This window comes from Mauremys reevesii, linkage group 3, assembly GCF_016161935.1.
Source record: "Mauremys reevesii isolate NIE-2019 linkage group 3, ASM1616193v1, whole genome shotgun sequence".
NCBI lineage: Eukaryota > Metazoa > Chordata > Testudines > Geoemydidae > Mauremys > Mauremys reevesii.
This window is the reverse complement of record NC_052625.1, coordinates 185,966,363-185,987,541: the sequence shown is the minus strand read 5'-3', so window position 1 is coordinate 185,987,541 and position 21,179 is coordinate 185,966,363. Positions and strand designations below refer to the sequence as shown.

Sequence of the window (21,179 nt, the reverse complement as noted above, 5' to 3'; positions counted from 1 at the left end):
TATCTCAAGAAGCATTACATTCACTGTGAGCATGGGAGAAGGAGAGAACTTTTAACAGGTTGACTCCTTTATGAAAGGGATTACTATGAGTAAAACACTTGTGTTGGTTGAAGGGGGAGTGAATATGATTATTCTTAATCCACGTAACCCTTTAATCTCCGCTGTTTTGTCATGTCACCTTACTGGCATTGGTGTGATGCATGATGAGAAATCCCAGCATCAGGAGATTAAGTGAATTTTGTACTCTGGATTATTAGAAGCTAGTATGTTCATATAAGTCTTCTCAGGCAGTTTATTTTCTCATAGCAAAATTACCAAAGTCACTGATATTTTGAAACTTTTTTTTTTTGGCTATTTATATAAAACTGTGGGCGAATTAGAGAGTGTTCAGGTTATTTTTATTGGCCAGTGCTACATCAGTTAGGTAACTGGTATGATCCTTTTAGGATTTCCATAAAAACGTATGAATCTTGTATCAAAGGGTGTGTGTGTGTGTGTGTGTGTGTGTGTGTGTGTGTGTGTGTGTGTGTGTGTGTGTGTGTGTGTGTGTGTGAGAGAGAGAGAGAGAGAGAGAGAGAGAATAGGAGGATTCTTTAGTCAAAACTATAACTATAATGTCTTCAAAATAATAAATTTCAAAAGAAGTCTGTCAAACATAAAGAGAGACTTTATGCTTTAAATTTGAATCCAATAGGTCATAATTATTGTTGGGAGACGGGGCAGAGATATTCCCTTTCTCTATTATAAAGAGAGAGAAAAAATGTGCACAATTTTGGTGAAATCAGAACTGCTAATCACAATGGATGCCACATATTTTATTAACCTAGTTTAGATAATGGAATATCCTCCCCTCATTGTATGCAGTAACAACTGATTTGTACTTTGTAAGTTTCCTCGTGCAATGGTAAATGTAAATCTAGACAGCTATGGTAGCTCTGCATTCTTGCTGTAGTCATTTTCCAGTTTGACAAGCTATGAGGGAGCATATAAAGCAGCAAAGGAAATGCAAGACATCTGTAACAAAACCAGTGAACATGCTATTGATTTGTTTCCCTTGCTGGTGTGGTCCTGGCATTGGTCTCTTTCTCTAGAGAAATGAGTTAAAGAAACAAGCCCAGTAGAGAACACGGAATTTTACTTCCATTCATCTTTCTTATTTTGCAAGCACCACATTCTGCAAATCCCATGCCAGCAAAGCTCTTGGATCAGTCCTTGAATTCTTCTGGATCCTTAAGGGAGGAGATGTCAGAGCTGGCCAAGAATCTAAGTGGAAACTGATGACAGAAGCTGACATTAATCAGTTCCACAGTATGTTCTGCCCAGCAGGTTTCTTCCAATAAATCAAAGGGCTTCAAATCTAAAGGGCATTTAACCATTAGAGAGCAACTGTTCACTGTGGTCTGTAGCTGCTAAACATGATGAATTTAATATTTAATTGATTCAAACGTATAACCTCTATGTATATACAGTGCGCATGATATTACATGCTAGCTACACTGGGCCAGATCCTCAGATGGTGTAAGTCAACGTAGCACCACCAACATTGCTAGTTTACCCCTCCAGCTGGGGAGCTAGCCCACTATGTATACAAGAGGTGAATTAAATGATTTTGCCTGACAGTGATATGAAGCAGAAACACCCTCAAAATTTGCAAGATTTCTGCCTTTCTTGTGATAATATCTTTCTCAACAGTGAGCCCAGAGGGACAAAATGACGATGAACAGAGTGAAACCTGACAGGCCAGATTGCTCATCCGTGGGAGTAAGTAGTTCACAGTTATTCACATGAGTGATTCTGCCGACTTCAATGGGACTGCTCATGTGAGTAACTACTTACCAGTAGTAATAAGGGGTCAACATTGTGGACAAGAACTAGGATATTTCAGCGTGGGGTTTTTGTGCAGGTCAAGGCAGGGGGATGGAAAGAGGGGCTGACCTCTGGAAGAGCATCTTAACTCTCCCCTACATTTGTGGTGTAATGTTGTACCACACAAGCATAGCTTGTGAACGAATGGTCCACCAACTGTGCTGTTTCAGGACATCGAGGCACATGTACACAATTCAGCATTTTATTTTATTTTTTGGTTTAGTTTAGCATGAAAAATATTTTTTTCTGTATCAAAAAGGTATGTGGGGTACAAATATACCCCAAACATGTTGCACTGTTATCCCTATATTTTAGTAGTTCTATGTACGTTTGCTTCTTGTAAGAGTATCTTGTATTGTAATAGTTAGCATATATAACTGACAATTCATTGCAGTGACAGTGGTTGCTGCATAGGGTCACCCTAAAGTAGAAGGTGTTCCATGGAAGCTTGTATCTTCAAATCCAGGCTTTTTAGGTATCCTCAACACAGAGTTGACTGATGCTGGCTCCCTTTGCCTAACACCCTTGAGGGGATTGTCTTTCTAGGCATTGTGCTTCAAACACCGCAGATTCAGGAGACTTACGGGGATTTTTTTGTGTTATGCAATTCAAGATGGAAAACAAACAGGCATGATATTCTGCTTCTGACCTTATCCAAATAATTTTGAAACTCCGAAAGCAAGTTGTCATGTGATGACAACATTTTTGTGCCAGATTGTGTCAAAAGTTCCTCTGAGCAGGAAGACCATGTTTCTGCTGATTGTTCATCAAGTTTGTCTTTGGCCAGTGAGGAGCTCGTGTTCAGCCCTGGTATAAGACTGGAAGAAATGTAGTTGGGGATAACTTCTGAACCGGTATTCAGCTTGGTCAAGATCTACTCAATGTAAATTTGACATATGTTCATTCAAGCCAATGAAACAAGCCTGATATATCCAGTGAGATTCATCTACATCACAATACAGAGAAATTGTCATCAGTGTTCACATTTGTTGGGCCCCTCACCCTGGTTTCCTATGTTCCAAAGGAGGGCAAATAAATAATAATACTATTGACAACGCATCATGGTAAGGTTGTAGAAGGAAATGAAAAGAAACCCCACACAATTCTCTGCTACAATTACACTAAAAGTGGTATTGATAGCATGGACCATCTTGCAAGAATATACTCCTGCAGGCGTGAGATAAATAGGGGGCCAATGGTTCTTTTTCAACATATTTGCAATAGCAGCAACAAGTTTCATCATTTGGGCCAGCAACAACCCTTCTTGGCACCACACTCGACCAAGATAAAGAAGGTGCTTGTTCCTTCTCAATCTAGGAGAACAACTTATAGATGTAAATATAAAGAGAAGAATCCTTGATACCCATCATCTCACCATGCCCATCAAAGCAGCACATTCGTCCCTTGGCTGCCATCAAAAACCAGCCACCACAGAAACACCTAGCAAACTTAGCAGTGGTTGCTACCACATTTGCCCCAGGTCAGCTGACCAGAAGAGCTGCCAGCAATGTAGAGAATGCAGTGAATTTGTATGCACTGACCACTCCATATCAATGCTGTTGTGTGAAAATTGCATATAGGCTCACACTGAATGAGACTCCTGCTAGTTCTTTCGATTTGCTAGTTACATAATTTTTCTAAAACATTGAAGAATTGTTCTTAGTTGTTCTTAGTCCCCCAAAGAACAGTTCATGTAACTGTCCCATGACACTGACTTTTAAACAATTTTTTGTCCTGAAATATTAAAGAATTGTTCTTGGTTTCTCAATGCATTTGGGGTACAAACTTTACTTCTGTGGGAATTCTGTGCCAAAAAAATTAAAAATTCTGCACACAATATTTTAAAATTCTGCAAAGTTCTTCATGTTTTATTTGTCAAAAAACACATATAATCACACCAGTTTCATTTATTTTGGTAATTTATTTCAAGTATTTCATTTCTGTAACAATATCGATAACAAAAGAGATTCTGGAAAAGTTTTTTTGACAAATAGATTCCTTACTAGAAATATTAATACAGAACTTTTAGTAATAATTCACTTAAACTACAATACAGGTACATGTTTTCTGCATTCCTCAGAAGCAGTGCAAAGGCTTGGAGGAGTCAGGGGTAATGGAAGAGCTGGGAGAGACGAAAGTATTTGATGGGAAGAAGCCTGGGAGTGAACCTAGAGGGCTGATGGGTGTGAGTGGGAGAAGTATGGGGATTTTTTTGGGCGGGGGGTTGTTAGGGAATTGGGGAATCTCCCCCATGCAAACCCTGGCTGACCCCTAGCTTCTCCCATTCAGTCAGGCACATCTACTTATCCCCATGTGTCCCTGCACAACCACTCAGTCACCCCTCCTCCTACCCCCATGTGTCTCTGCACCCCAACTACCATTCAGCCCCCACCCAGTCGTCCCCCATTAGCTCTTCTGAACCCCAGTCTATGTGACCCCCCAGCAGCCTACGTGCCCTGCTCTGTCCATCCCTTCCCCCCCATCCCACGTCTCCTCACCTGTGGGCAGTACACTGTGAAGAATGCAGTCTCTCTGCAGCTGGCTGAGCTGGTGGCCCTCTGTTCTGGTGCCACAGCAGCCCCTGGTGAGCGAAAGGCATAACTGCAGCACCGCTCCAGCAGAATGTATTTTCTGCAAAGAAAAAAATATCTTCAGGGGACATGAATTCTGCACATGTGCAGTGGCACAGAATCCCCCCAAGAGTAAAATTTCCCCCCCATGGTACAGTTAATGTAACTTTTTTCTCAAAACTGAGTGAAGGTTGAGATGTGATCCAACAAATGAAAAATCTCATAACCTATGAAAAGGAACAAATGCTTTAGGTTGCCTGGAGAGGAACTTGCTTGGGCTGTGGGTGGTAAATGAATAGTTTGAATGGGTTACAGTTCCTGGTCTTCACAAAATAGCTGTCTTTGGGCTCATGGAGATGAAGTAGAGTGATCCAGCTAGGTTGAGTAGCTCTCATTCAAGTATTGTAGTGAAGTATGTACACAGGATAAAAATGTTATAAAAGCACCTAGGAGCCTAATTCTCATTGACTTTAAATAAGACCAAGTGTATGCCTACACTGCAATAAAACACCTGTGACTGGCCCAAGTCAGCTGATTTCAGGTTCATGGGGCTTGGGCTGCAGGGCTATAAAATTGCCGTGTAGATGTTAAGGCTTGGGCTGGAGTCTGAACTCTGGGACCCTGCGAGGGAGGAGGGTCCCCAAGCCTGGGTTCTGGCACGAGCTCAAATGTCTACACTGCTATTTTACAGCCCCGCAGTCAGAGTCCTGCAAGCCTGAGCCAGCTGACCCTGGTGAGCCATGCACGTTTTTTCTGCAGTGTAGACATACCCTGAGGTGCCTCAAAGTGTTCAAGCCACTTTTAAAAATTGAACTTAAATGCTTCTGAAAACTTTACCCACACAGGCTTGATTTGTCACTGCTTTGCCTCTGATGTCCCAATGTATGAGATTGCCACTGTCGTGGCTAACCCAAGCTTTGAACTGGGGAACCTCCAGAGCTAAAGCCATGAGTCTGCAGCTTGAGATAAAAAGTTAGGCTCTGTAGCTGGGGGCTGTAATAGACTCACATCCTCTGTGGAGTGGGCCCATAGGGGACTGACACAAACACACACACACTCTCTCTCTCATGGGTTGCAGGTCTAAAGTGTTACCTAATCAGAATGGTAACATTTTACAGCCACTTTACACAGGCATAAATGAGCACAAGATGCAAATGGAGAATCAGGCCTCTCCCTGCTGTTGACCAAGTGATAGACATGTCCAGAAGTGCATAGGAAAAAAATGTGCTCTCTTCTCCCGCCCTTTCTCTCCACACACCTCTGAAGTTCCTTTGTGTTTGGAAGAAGGGAAGGAACAGTTAAAATAAATAAAATTAAAACGTGAAGAATAAAGAAGCAAAAAACCAGACACATTTGAAAATGGAGATTATACAGCATCTGGTGTAAATACTGAATAAACTTCCCCAGGAAAGCAGCATACCTGAGCCCATGAATGGTTTTTGCTGCAGTCAGTAATGAGATTTTTGAGGTGATGAAATATACTCTAGGTCAATTTATATTGACTAAATTTATAACTTAGGCTTTGCTGGAACATATGATCCTTCATCTTATGCTCTGCATTTGGTGATATTCCATATGCTTCTTGTTCACGTATTTTGTGTTGGCCAAAAACACAGGCTAACTGGAGCATTGTAGAACCCTCAAACATGCTAAAACACATTTAACCAAATGAGTCCTGTAGCTTCATTCAGCTGCAAGTGTCATATTGCTGGCTTCAAAAGAGCCAATAACATAGCCCATGTAGCATGAGGCATGTTGTGCTTAGGTAGAGGTGGAAGCAGAGCAGTAGCAGCTTCCCTAAATTATCCTACTTTAGTTCCCCATCTATAAAATGAGGCTGACCATACTTCCTTTGTATAGACTCTAAGTTATTCAGGGCAGGAGCTGTCTCTCACTATGTGTTTGTACTAGGGCTGCTCAAAAACTTTCCATGAACTCCTTATCAATGGAAAATTGGGTTTCCAACTAAATGGAAATTTGTGTGGAAAGTGTCTGATTTCCTCAAAATATCTGCCTTAGTGTTTGCCTGGGGTGAGGAAAAGGGGGAAACCCAAAAAACTTGGCCTTAAACTATTTTTTTTTCTTCTTGACAACATATTGAAATGTTCCATGGTAGGAGGGGCAGGTGCATTTTCTGACTAGGTCTGATTTGAGCAATGGGGCTCCAACATTGTCTGAGGCACTTAGATGTTGCTGCAATACAAACAATTAATAATCCTGCCTATGCCAGGCAAGATTGCTTAGAGGAAGTAGGACACAAGTGTTTCTTGACTCTGCTCCAAAAAAACAGTAGTGTATGTTTATCCTACTATCTGCTATCAATGATAACATGCAAGCAGACACACTGGGGGCTTGGCCACACCCAGACCCCCAAGCCCACTAATCACACCACCTTAGGATCACAGGGCAACACATGCTTCATTAATCAGGTCCCCAGCTATAAAAAAGAAAAAAACAACCATGCTGGGTCTGTAGTTTGGATAATCCATATGAGGGAGAAAAGTTTTGCTGTTCTTCTCGCCCACCCCACTACCCTAGCATATGCGTGCACAGCAGGTTGGGATTATTCCCTTTAAATTTCAAAAGAAGAAATGGAAATGCATGCACCGGAACAGCATCTGCAGGTAGTTATACTAGTTAGGATACAAATGAGAAGAGCTAGCATTCCTCATTCTGCAGGGAAACTACTGATTAGCTGCTGGGTTCAGGAAGATAAATCTGAAAGGAAATTGTTTCTATATTTGGGTGCAGTCAGGGAGGCTTCCCCCCACCCTTCCTTCTTCTATAATACCAGTCCCTGGCCACACTCAGAAAAGACAAGCAGATTGGCTGGATGGTGGGTAAGTTCTTGGATGGCTGTTCTAGTGGGGAGGCACTGTACTTTGCAATATCTGAACTATGTATTGAGTAGAGCTGGTAGGAATCTTCCAAATTTCAAGTTTTAAATGACATTTTAAGTGCCAACTTGATTTTTGATTAAACTCCCCCCACCACCTTTCAAGTTTATTTAACCAGCTCTAAGGAGGGAATGCAGCCTATTCCAAACTGACTAGAGTACAGAAAGTCCATACTTGTACCTGCATTGCTGTGTGTTGTACTACTGTCTGTAGAAACTGTTGCCCTCAAAGGGAATTATAGGATTGATATTTTTATTCTGCCCTGGCCCCATTACAAACCTTAGTGTAAGGGGGCTCCCCAGGTGGTACAGAGAGCTGGCAGAATGACCCCACCCTGCCCAGCCTTATAGTCTTTGGTACAAGGGGTGCCTCCATAGAGCACAGGAGTGGTGGATTAGATAATCAGCCCATAGCACCTGAAACACTATATACCTAGAAAAGATAGCTTAGCCTCTCTTACCTTGAATTGCTGACACTGTGCTAGCAGCTGTTGTCTGTTGACCCACCTGACCTGTGTGACAGTTGCAGTCTATACGGTTTTATAAAATATGCTAATGTGGCATCATTACAAAGTTTATAATCTACTGAGTGTGATCATCCTATTTGTATAAATGTACCACGCTTGTATCTGAAACTAGAAATATGAACTATAACTCTGAGGGCCTATTGTAATTATGCAAAATGTGGGCCATTAATGGTGGTTTGGAATCTTGATGACTCCCATTAACCAGGACAATTGTCTGCAGATGGGTGTGTTTTACCTGTAAGTCTTTCTGAATACGTGTGTGCTGGCAAGTGGGCAATGAAGTCTTGCTGTGACATGTGATCATGTCACCTGAACTGGAATCCATCTTTAACCTGGTGTCTTTCCGGGTGGGAACCCAGAGAGGAACAAAAGAATTCCTGCCTTATGCAAAAGATATCTAAAGGCGTGGAACTGAACAAAGCGAGGAGAGGAACCATTATGAAGAATCCCCTAGCTACCATCTGAGCTGGAACAAGAGCTGTGCCAGGGGAAAGAATTGTGCCCAGGCCTGGAAGGTGTCCAGTCTGTGGAAAAAACTTACCAAAGTATCTCTGAGTGTGAGATTATCTGTATTCAGTTTGATTAGACATAGGTTTAAGTATTTTATTTTATTTGGTGACTTACTTTGTTCTGTCTGTTACTACTTGGAACTGCTTAAATCCTACTTTCTGTATTTAATAAAATCACTTTTTACTTATTAATTAACTCAGAGTATGTATTAATACCTGGGGGAGCAAACAACTGGGCATATCTCTCTATCAGTGTTATAGAGGGCAAACAATTTATGAGTTTACCCTGCATAAGCTTTATGCAGGGTAAAATGGATTTATTTGGGTTTAGACCCCATTGGGAGTTGGCTATCTGAGTGCTAAAGACAAGCACACTTCTGTTAGCTGATTTCAGGTAAACCTGCAGCTTTAGGGCAAGTAATTCAGACCCTGGGTCTCCGTTGGAGCAGACGGAAGTGTCTGGCTCAGCAAGACAGGGTGCTGGAATCCTGAGCTGGCAGGGAAAACAGAAGCAGAGGTAGTCTTGGCACATCAGTTGGCAGCTCCCAGGGGGGTTTCTGTGATCCAACCTGTCTCAAACTGTTTTTGGAGGATTTATAGTTTTGGGTAACATGACTTTGCTAAGCATGCTTATAGAAATAATAATGGAAGCAATCAAGGCTGTACTAGGAAGTAGGAGAACATAAATGACTGGGTTAGCAGGATTTGTTATAGTTAAAAGCCTGACTTGTTGATGTGGAGCCTAGTGTGAGGGGTGTGGTGATAGTCATGCTAGGCTGGGGTTTTGAGTTAAATTGTGACCTGAGGTTATGTCCTCAGGCCTAAATCATTTTATGCCTTCTCATTCTTTCTGGGCAAACAAACAGGTAACCACAAAGGGTACAGCACACAGAATTTTGCAAGAAGGGAGTTTGTGGTCATAGGGCTTTAGCGATCAGGTTGCTGTGCAGCATCTAGGCACTTAAATTATGTTTATGTATAGGAATTAAGACATGACTGATGTTAATCATGAATATTAATGCTTGATGCTTAATTATGGGCAGTTCAAAGACCACATGTGGATTGGGAGGCAGGTATTGACTTTTATTATAACCAGGATAAAATATAGATATCTATCCATACCTAACCGTAAAGAATGGTATAAAATACCACACCCAGTTCTCATTTCTTGGGTTTATCTGGTTCTCAAGATGGTGTAAACTGAATCTGGAACTTCCTTCTGATGGGCTCCACTTACTTTCCTTTCTATCTTTGTTCCCAATGGTCTCCATTAAGGAAGTATACACAGTATAAGATTGTAAATATGAGCGATGTTGGAAACCACTTCATTGTATTTATATTTATGTATATTGACTTTTTTCTATTTCAATTATAGTCTGTTATTATAGTTTGTGTGTTTCTCTATATTTCATCTTCTCAATTAACTCTAAGTAGCTGTCTGGAAAAATAACCTTCATCTGTGATAATGTTGTCCCCCCCCACCCCAAATAAACCTTATAAATATAATAATTCAAAGGCTCTGCATCTCAGCTTAAGTGCCTACCTTCTGATATATATTTCCCGAAGAGATGCAACAATGTAGTAGCTTTTTCTATACTTCACAGCACAACACCGTGTTGTGTTGTGTGTGTTACTGGGCTATGTTTTACTATTTGCTTCCTATATAGTTTACCAGCATATATTGCATGACTGTGTGTACCTGGGGTGCACAAGAAAGTACTTTGCCGTTTAGGAATCAGATGGGAAAACTTTATATTGAACAAAGGGTGGCACAAAAATTTTTGCTGTGCTATTCTGGAGCCCATTGTGCTAGAGGCTTCTGAAAGCAAAAGACGTGTGGAGTAGCCTCCTTCAATCCATATACATTGCAGCCACTTAAGCATTTCAACAGTTAACTCTTAGGTGCCTATCCAACCCATGAAACCACAAACCATGGGTTAGGTGTCTAGGCTCCCTCTAAAATGCAGGGGGAGAGAGAGAGAGGTGCCTGAGAGTGGAATCCATAACAATCAGCATGCTAGGCAGGAAACAGCCTAAGCTTGCCAATAGCAGTTGCTGATGAGTGGTATGTCCCAGAAAGGGGTTGGGCTTAGGATATAAGTCCAGGCTGGAGGGAGGCACCTCTCTCTTTGGATCCACAGTTGGGAGCCCTCTCCTGGCTGACTCCACTGTGTCTAAACTGTTTCTTGCAAAAACAGTGGCACTGCATGCCTAAATCTACACAGAACAATGGAGGAGGGGTGGCAGCTTCCTTTATAACCTTTAGCTCAGTGGTTAGGATATGGGAAACCCCAGTTCAATTCCCCTCTCTAGTTGATGACGATGAAGAATTTGAACAGGGGATTTCCACTTCTCAGGTAAATGCCCTGAAACCTCTGTTCAAACTCCTTCACATCAGTTGGTCGTGGTGGGGAATTGAACTCGGGTCTCTCACATCTTGGTGGAGTACTCTAATCACTTGGGAGTCCATCTCTGGCTATTTTGTGTGATTTTTTTTTTTTTTAAGCATGCTCAGTCAGAACATGCCCACTGGATCAGGCTCAACAAGCAAAAATCTAGGGACTTACAGAGTTAGTTGGCAGCTGAGCAGAGTTGTTATGAGGATAACTACATTAGGGATTGTGAGGAGCTCAGATACCTCAACAATGGGTTCATATAAGTAACCTAGTTCTAAGCACGAGTAACCCCATGTTTTAAGCAATTGAAGGTAAGTGCTCTGTTGTACTGAGGCCCTCAGCTTGCCACCTTCGAAGCTCTAAAAACTCTACCCTTTTCTCCTTGTTTCTGTTGCACATGACTCTCCATAACTGTGAGTCACTCTTGCACTAGTGTTACCCCATCAGTCTAAAGTTCTTCCAGCCACTGATACATTTCATCATTCCGAGTCTCACCTGGTAAACTTCCTCTTTAGCCTATGAGTGACGAGAAATAGGGCATCTAGGTTCCTAGCTTTGTTACAAACTTTCTGTGTGAATTTTGGAAAGCCACTTATTGTGTATTTCCTCTCTTTCCCCCTCCCCCCAAAGTGCTCCTAGTGGCTTCATTCATGAGAGCTCCCAATCTATATGTGAAACTCCCTTTGTAAAGGCTTGGATTATACTTAGTGTCAAACATTTATATAAAAATTTAGGTTGTTACATCCTCCACACTAAGTCCGACTCCTTGATAACAGAAGAAAGTCTCAAACAGTGTTTCAAACTAGCCAGCAAATGAGCATGCAGCAAAATGTAGTCAAAGGCTACGTCTTCACTACCCGCCGTATTGGCGGGTAGCAATCGATTTCTCGGGGATCGATATATCGAGTCTCATCTAGACGCGATATATTGATCCCCGAATGAGCTCCTGTCGACTCCGGAACTCCACCAACCCGAACGGCGGTAGTGGAGTCGACATGGGGAGCCACGGACATCGATCCCGCACCGTGAGGACGGTAGGTAATTCGATCTAAGATACTTCGACTTCAGCTACGTCATTCACGTAGCTGAAGTTGCGTATCTTAGATTGATTTCCCCCCGTAGTGTAGACCAGCCCAAAGATACCATGACATTTTAACCACAGTATTCAGAGTAACTAGTAAAATAGCATTAGAGACAGTAAAAAATAAAAAAGGGGATATCACAAATTTATCAAATTTTGATTAGTTAAATTCAGCCAGCTGCAGGCTAGAGTTGTTAAGAAGTAAGATATCAAGAACATCACACTATTCACAATAAGTACTTCTAAAATAATACCAATTATTGTATCTTACCAACCAAGACCAATCCATAGCATTGAAAATCATTTAATTACAATATCGGGTGGGATAGAGGTGGCAGGAGAAAAAGAACATTTAGAAGCCTGAGAATTCACAATAAGGTGTTACACTTAGGAATGATGAGAATCAGAATCTGGCTCAAATATTTTTAAAATGTTTTGACCACACAAAGTATCATACAAATGCACCATCTCGTGACCATCTAGGACCGTGTTTCTCAAACTGGAGTCGCTGCTTGTGTAGGGAAAGCCCCTGGCGGGCTGGGCTGGTTTGTTTACCTGCCCCGTCCACAGGTCCGGTTGATCGCGGCTCCCACTGGCTGCGGTTCACTCCTCCAGGCCAATGGGAGCTACTGGAAGCGGCGTGGGCCAAGGGACATACTGGCCGCAGCTTCCAGCAGCTCCCATTGGCCTGCAGCAACGAATGGCAGCCAGTGGGAGCTGCGATCAGCCGGACCTGCGGATGGGGCAGGTAAACAAACCGGCCCGGCCTGCCAGGGGCTTTCCCTACACAAGCGGCGACCCCAATTTGAGAAACACTGATCTAGGAGATGGTTGAGTTTCTCCTGTTGTTGCAGGCATTTTCTAACCCAAATCTGAGCTAAGCTGGACAACTACATTTCTTTTGGTTCCTTAGATGATATTGGTGCTTCCTTTTAGATCAGAGGTTTTCAAACCAGGGGTCAGGACCCCTCAGTGGGTTGCGAGGTTATTACATGGGGGGTTGCAAGCTATCAACCTCCACCCCAGACCCCGCTTTGCTGCCAGCATTGATAATGGTGTTAAATATATAAAAAGTGTTTTTAATTTACAAGGGCGGTTGCACTCAGAGGCTTGCTATGTGAAAGGGGTCACCAGTAAAAAAGTTTGAGAGCCACTGCTTTAGATGGTATTGTTGCTGCACTTGTTCCAACAAAGCAACTGTAAATTTAGGTACTGTAATTATGACGAAAGCATGTGGGATCAAGCTTCTCAGTCAAATCAGAAACACATCACAGAGCAAAATGTTTTCACTTCCCTTGAGTAGAATGAAAGCTTGGTAAGACATTGGAATTTCTATGTGGAAATGTTGAGTCCCAGGGATAGGTTGAAGAGCACATCTAGGAGATAAGGAAAGCAGGCAGGGACCCAGGAACTAAAAAGTTTTTTATACCAGAAAATGAAAGGTGAAGAGGGATATTATAGTGCTTGCAGTAGCACCTAGGAGACCCCCAGTCATGGACCAGGACCCCATTGTGCTAGGTGCTGTACAAATACAAAATAAAAGGACAGTCTCTGCTACAAAGGATACAATCAAAGAAGAGAAGACAAATGGATACAGACCCAGACAGGGGAGCAAAAGGAAACAAAGAGATGCCATTGGTAGCCATGATAAGCAGTGGCCTCAGCACACCAACAACCTAACCATTGCCAAGTTTTTTGTGTGGGCATTACAGCAAAGGAGAGTTGAAAGGAGGGATTTGAAGGTGGTTAATAAGGTAGCTTTGCATATATTTATGGGGAGCTCTTCCTAAGCACGTGAAGCAGCATAGAAGAGAGCAAAAATCTGATTCTGTATTAAAATAACACAATAAGTGTATATGTAACTTTACAGAGCATAGACTAAAATAGTGACACCTGTAAAGAGTTTACATAAGAAAAACAATAGAAAATAAACACCCAGTGACTCTTCAGGTAATGGAAGGTCTTAGAACCATTAGTAGTAGGGGACCAATGTAGGAAAGTTTCATTTGGATCAGATTATTGTAGCGATCAATTTGAGAACAGGCCAGGGTGTTTTCTGGTTTTTACTCGGAGAGGACAGTGAGGAAGGAAAAGGTTTGTAACACTGTCAACCTTTGTTTTTCTCGCTACTCTCTTCAGGACGTTGAAGAGAAGCTGTGGTATTTCTCCTTGATTCTTACAGCAATGGCATTTAATGCTGATGTGGTAGAGATCCCTAGCTGGCCAATCATTTTAAGGTGTTAGGTGGATCAATTTTCACCATACTACCTAAAAGTAACTTTTTGTGGGGAACTGGTCCAGGACTCATTAGAATATGCTTAAGCCTTGATCCAGCCCTATAACTGAACCCCAAGCAGGTCAGAAAACTGTCTCCCTTAAAATGTAAACCTCTGGTTAGTAGGTGTGCTCAGTCTGCACAAGATGTGAATCTGGTACAGCTGCTACCTGTAGAGGCTGGCTGCTTAGCTTGAGAAGTCCCTACTTCAAGCCCCAGTGTTAGTTAAGATGGTGGCTGTTACATAACTGAGAACTTACCCAGCATTCAAACTGCTGTGGGCCTCATTCTCAGGATCAGCTTTCTGTGTCCAGTGGTAGGCTCTACCCCCCTGCTCAGTGTGAGTTAAGTATTCACCTCTGTTTCTCATGCAGAAAGGAAAAATCTGTTATAGTTCCCAGGTATAAATCCTGGCTTTTTAACTCAAGCTATAAAGGCCCATGCATTCAGTTCTGGAAACTTCTGATTCATTCCCTGCTTTGAGTCAGTTAGTTACACACTCAGTCCCCAGATCCATTTTACTCGTTCCCCATAACCTCTGTACCCACATAGCGCTGGAAGTTAATCTGGTAGTTTCTCTTCCAGATCTGAGTGATGCTACAGACCTTCAAAAGTTATGGCATCATCTGAGCTTGATGCAAAACTTGCTTTATTATGTTTTGATACCCAAGGTTCAAAGTGAAACTCGGACTACATTAAGCCATGGAGCCTGAAATAAAAAAAAAGTATGCCTGGATCCTTGCTAAGCAAGCCCCTTTTGTTTTAGAGAAGCCCTAATAAAAAACCCACCCAGCCATGAATTTCTAAATATTTCATACTTTGACTTACTGGATTTATGCACGTTCCATGACTGCCATTTTTAAGAGCTCATTTTTTTTGCCTCCACACACTGAACCAAACTCTGAAGTTCTTGCTGTGTTTTTTACTCAGTTCTGACCAGCCCGTCTGTTACTGAAGTCAAAGGGAGTTTGGGATGAACAAGGACTGAGTAAAAACTGAATCAGTGCTTTAGGCCTTGGTCTCTTGATTTTAATTTAGCTTTAGGCTTGGGAGCCTGACAGACTTGGAGGATTCTCTCTCCATACATGCATACACTATACTCCTGATTATCTGGACAGCATAGGGAATGCGGATTTTATTTGGATAACTGGGAGTTCAGCTAATCAAGAGGGCAGGAGCCATTCAGCAACAGGGTGACCTCTATTGTGGCTGGGGGCCTGTCATTCTCCTTCTACTCCTCGCAGTTCTGGTCGGGCGAGTCTGTTCTGACCCACTCACTCATGCAATAGCAGAGCTGCAGAGGGTTCCCCCTGCTGCTGGAGGGCCAGTGACCCCTATTCCTGCAGGCACAGGGTGCGGGGCAGAGCAGAGAGCCATGGCTGGACCTTCCCTGCATCTTGCACCTGCAGGGATGACATGTCACTGTCCCTGTAGCAGTGCAGGGAACCCCCTGCAGCTCTGCTGTCATGGCCCCACTCACTCGTTCCCATGACAGCAGGGCTGCAGAGGGCTCCTGGCACTGCCACAGGAGCCATTCAGCAGCAGGGTGGCCTCCACCACTGCCCAGGGCTCGTCATTCTCTTCCTCCTCCTAGTCCTGGCCGGGTATCTCTGCTCTGTTATCCGAACCTCCACATCCCAGGTGAGTGCCCTAACCACTGGGACATTGGCTCTTCTGGCATGGCTGCATCTCTGCCTTTCTTTGTTTTTAAACCAAAACAATTAAATAAATGACCTCAAATTTTCACAAAACTGATTTTTTTTTTTCCCCTGGCCGGTCCTAACCCTGATGAAGTCCAGTGAAAGCAAATGACATTTGGTTTGGAAGGCATGGCTGAATTTCTTGTGAAGGCTGAATTTCTAAATGTTACTAAAATGACAGCCACCTAAAATCTGCTATTCCTGCATTCCATATGATTAAAGTTGTTTAACAGAGAGACATTTTGAATCATATGGAATGCAGGAATATGAGGTTTTAGGTGGCTGTCAGTAGTAACGAGTATCAAGTAGGTAGACCAACATAGAAGCTATACTGTCTTCTGTATAATAAGTATTCCCTTTTTCTGTGTGATCTGGCTCCAAAGTTATTAATGACAACACTTCTGAAATGTCATCAGCATTTTAAGTTAGCATTGTGCAATTGATTGGAGAATACGGGAAAGTATGAGATAAAGCAGTGATCAGCATTCTAACATGTCAGAAAATCTTCTCCCCAACTACGTAAAGACTGGCTTGTTCATCTGAAGTGTATTGTGGCATCTGAAGGGATTGTAGTGATTGACAGTGTTGTTCAAGTTGCTTAAACATGTTGCAAGATATTTCTATGATCTCTGTATGGTTATGGAAGACTAAAAGCTACTGATGGCTAGTGTACAGAGAGTGCTTTGCTGACATCTTGTGGAGGTACATTGCCACCAGACTGTGTTTTAAATCTGCTTTTTAATGTTTTTATAACTTAGTATTCACTGCATGTTACGATATTTAATGAACTCGAAGTATATTTCACTCACCATGGTACCTTGGCAATAGGTAAACACCTACTGGCTAAAATAAAAGTAATGAAGAGATTTTTTCATAGAACATTTCTACCGTTAAATGTATAAGGCATGTGAACGGCTTTACAAAGGGGCATGCAATGACACACACACTAAACTGTGTGTAGAAACCTTCCTTGAAGTGCTTATGCTGATAATCCTAAAAATGATGTAAAACACCTATAGAAATCCCACTTCCATATGAATGGGTGGGACGGGGGCAGGGCAACCCATCACTCATTTGTTCTGTTTCCAAGATTAATTATTTGTATTACCATAGTGCCTAGGAGCCCAAGTCATGGTACAGGGCCCCATTGAGGGAGGAACTGTACAAACACAGGACAAAAAAGATGGTCCCTGCTCCAAAAAGCTTATAAATGACTGGTACTCTCCCGCAGGGTGTGGTGTTCCAAAGCGATGCAGGTCAGAGCTGGTCGAAGAACTGTTTTTGTTTGGAAATTTTTCAATTAAAATGGAGAAAAATTGTTGACTTCTTCCTCAGAAAAAATGTTGGGGTTTTTGCTGAAAAATAGAAACCCCTAGAACTGAAAAGCTTTCACCAAATACCAAAAGGTATTTCCCCTGCCTCTTCCCCGCTCCCCCTAGGAAAACAGGCATTATCTGCAACCAGAAACTCCTTTCACTTAATCAAAGATCCTGTTTTCCAAAAAAACTACATTTTTGATGGAAAATTTTTGACCATCTCTAGTGCAGATACACTAACCAGACCAGCCACACCATCACCGGTTCATTCACCTGCACATCCACCAATGTAATATATGCCAGCAATGCCCCTCTGCTATGTACATCGGCCAAACTGGACAGTCTCTAAGGAAAAGGATAAATGGACACAAATCAGACATTAGGAATGGCAATATACAAAAACCTGTAGGAGAATACTTCAACCTCCCTGGCCACACAATAGCAGATCTTAAGGTGGCCTTCCTGCAGCAAAAAAACTTTAGGACCAGACTTCAAAGAGAAACTGAGCTCCAGTTCATCTGCAAATTTGACACCATCAGCTCAGGATTAAACAAAGACTGTGAATGGCTTGCCAATTACAGAACCAGTTTCTCCTCCCTTGGTTTTCACACCTCAACTGCTAGAACAGGACCTCATCCCCCCTGATTGATCTAACCTCGTTATCTCTAGCTTGCTTCTTGCTTGCTTATATATACCTGCCCCTGGAAATTTCCACTACTTGCATCCGAAGAAGTGGGTATTCACCCACGAAAGCTCATGCTGCAAAACGTCTGTTAGTCTATAAGGTGCCACAGGATTCTTTGCTGCTAGTGCAGATACAGAATCACCTGGAAAGGCAGGAGTACTGAGGTCTACATCACCAGAAAACTGCACTGAGAATTCTGCATTGTTACAATAGTTACTCAACATTCCACTTACTTAGCAACTCCCTGTGTCTGTATGTTCAGTCCCAGAAGTATGACCTATGGAAATACTATTTAAAATGTAGTTTTGCTGTAAGGAATTGTAATTTCTCAAACCGTCTTTTGCATATAATTGTATAGCCCTCAGCAAAGAGCATGGTGTTACCACTCTGTGTGTGTCTATGTATAGTGGCATGTAATGTGAGTGACTGCTCTGCCAGACCTATGAGGCACTCATGGCTGTGCTGGAGTTACAGGAGTTGTAGAAGATTTTTAGAACCTGTGGGTTTTTTTTTTTTTTTTAACTATTTGATGGGTTATTTTAAAAAAAAACAAACACAAAGCAACACTGAAAGACAAGAGGGTCCTGACGTGGGACTCCTGATGTTTCACAATGATGGTAGTGATGAATGTTACAAGAGAGTCTCACTCACAGCAGGACAGGACATTGACAAAGAACAAAACTAGCATCTGCTGCCAGGAAGAAGGAAGCAGGAGGAAGAATCTTCCATGTACAACAATCCCAGAAGGTCCGGGACTTGACTCTGAGTCCTGGAGAAGCATTTATCACCAACAGAAGGCTATAATGTAAAAAGCTGTCACTTTTAAAGTTGAATGAAAAAGCACAGCAGAATGGGTGAATGCCAGATTACGAAAAATTATAATGGAATAAATTCAGCCCTGGTATAATCCTCTTAAAGCCAGTGAAACTTCACTAGGGATGGATTTGGCCCATCATCTTTTAGGTCAAGTTTATCCTAGTCTGTAAGATTTCATTCTCGTCTTGCTAGGCTATCACCAGTTCTAATACTAAAATAATTGGAATACTAGGACACTTGCTGTTTATTGATCATGACACAGAATGTCTTTGAGGAAATGCTTTCTGCCTTTTAGAATGCTTTGTCTGCCATATTAATATTATGTGCAACCATTGATGTCACTTTAGACATTCAGCTTCTTATGTACACCCATGCCTTGTCCCTTCCTAAAAATAGTATTTTATAGGAAGCACAGATATTCAGAGATTATTGGGCACAGCTTCAATGTACTGGTGCTCATTTACACATCTGAGTATCTGGTCCATAATTGGCACGTGCAGAAATGGTTGTTTAAGGGTTAGATGTTCAGACATTCCTTGTCCACTAATATTAATAAAAAATTCACCTGACATCTTATGTAAATGTGTAACATAATGCTCAGCTGTCTCACCTGGCAGGTGGCTTCTTGTGAAAGGCACCTTTTCTTTACAAATGATATTGGTGCATTACATCACAATTATTGAAATTCCTGAATGACTTTATCTAGTAGTTTGCAGTCCCTTTCATGTGCATACTGACTATTATCTCTCTTGGCCACAAAGTGTGGAAGGTGCCATCCTTTCCTCCTTCTTTGCAATGCCATGGTCTGTCTCAAAATATAAGCACTGCAACTACTCCCCCAGTTCTGTTTCCTACCAGACTCTGAAACCTTCCAGACAGAGTTATTCAGAAGGTGCTCTATGCTCCATTCAGTTTACTTTTGATGCCATATAATAAAAGTGTGACTCACTCACTAGTGCAAATAAAAACAAACTTTAGCTCCTGGCCTCAACTTCTTAAAACTCAATTTCTTTAGGAATATCTTCTAGGTAACAAAATTAAATATTTGCAAAAATACAATTCTAAATTATACACCATTTTATAGATTATTTAATTTATAAACCAAATATCGACAGAACCTACAGATAATGCAATATGTGACTCTAAGGTGCATGGACAGGAGTACAATTATTATAGTCTGTGTAGTCTTATGGAACTGTAGATATCCTAAGACAAAGTTGAACTTGTCCTATTAGTATAGAAGTCAGTGCAGTTAATGAAGCAACCAGATAGCATGATACCAACGATATACAGTCTTGAGGTGGAAGTGAAAAGGCTAAGCTTGTTTGTACAGCTCCTTTTAATTTAAAAAGCTCTGTGCTGTGCCAATCATAAAATCAGAGATACTGCAGCAGTAATCATTAAAAAGCTTGTAACTGAGAAACATCAAGCGAGATTAGCCAAAGTCAAGCAAAAAATGTCTGACTCTTGTTGCACTGACAAGTTAAATAACACTCAGATCTGAGACAAATAGAAAACATAAGATTTCCAAGCTCTTTTGGAAGAGAAGGTTCTAAGGACGACAATGAGCAGCATTAGCAAATATTATAGGTGGCATTGTTAAAACAGCTGGGGAAACTGGAGGAAGCAGATGATTGATGGATCAAGGCTATCGGAAGTGAAGATGAGGATTTGATAATGAATGACGTAAAGAAAAGCTAACTCAATCACAGATCAACAAAATCATCAAGTAAGAGAAGACTAAATGGTTGAGATCTGTGAGAGCAGTCAGTGAAGACTGGAAGGCAGATTAGAAATAAACGACAGAAAAAACAGAATTAAAAAAACAACACTCAGGAAGCTTTATTAAATATGAACTAGAAAGCAAACTCATTTCAGCCAAAGCAGGAGACTGTTAGAGATAGACCAGCTGTGATGCTATTCCCAGAAGTAACATGTACCATCCCTACTGGGAATGCTATCCAAAAAAGAACCATATCCTAGAAAAACAAAATGCTTTTAAAATGTTTCAAATTGTATGATGGGAATTTAATGCTTATGTGCTGTGTTGCTTCAGAAGAAACACTAACAATTCTACACATGACAACCACCAGAAAGAGAGGGATGGGACAAGATAGAAGTTAATGATTCTGAAGCATATTTTGAAAAGATTAGGGGATAACTTGATGTTCTGGCCAGCATTCCTTTTATGTTAAAAACAGGTTCTATTGTTTGGTGATGTGTATGAGGTACTGTTGAGTGGATGATAGATGTTGTTGTATTTGTCGATAGGTGCTGTATCATTACACTGCAAAGCAATTTCAGATAGCTTGAGTACAAAAGGTGTTCAAGTTATGGTCTAAAACAAACCTGCGCCCATCTTGTAGGATATTTACATGTATGGTAAATAAAGGAAAGAATCCTCATGGCCTTATTTTGAACCTTTTCTCTGTCTTCTCCACTTTAAACCAATCTGGAAGCTGGAATTGTTGCAGAAGGTGACCGCCCACTTGGTAAGTGGCATGGCGTGCTTCAGGAGACAGCTCCTTGCCTCCCATGATAC

At 41.7% G+C, this 21,179-nt stretch overlaps 1 long non-coding RNA gene across 2 annotated transcripts in view; it reads right to left on the bottom strand.

The window, feature by feature from the left end:
- The window catches only part of LOC120400687, a 57,148-nt gene that overhangs the window by 10,871 nt on the left and 25,098 nt on the right, over window positions 1–21,179 (bottom strand). For both annotated transcript variants that reach the window (XR_005595975.1, XR_005595974.1), the window contains exon 3: window positions 4,365–4,497. This is a non-coding gene — a long non-coding RNA (uncharacterized LOC120400687). The remainder of the gene's footprint in view (window positions 1–4,364; window positions 4,498–21,179) is intronic.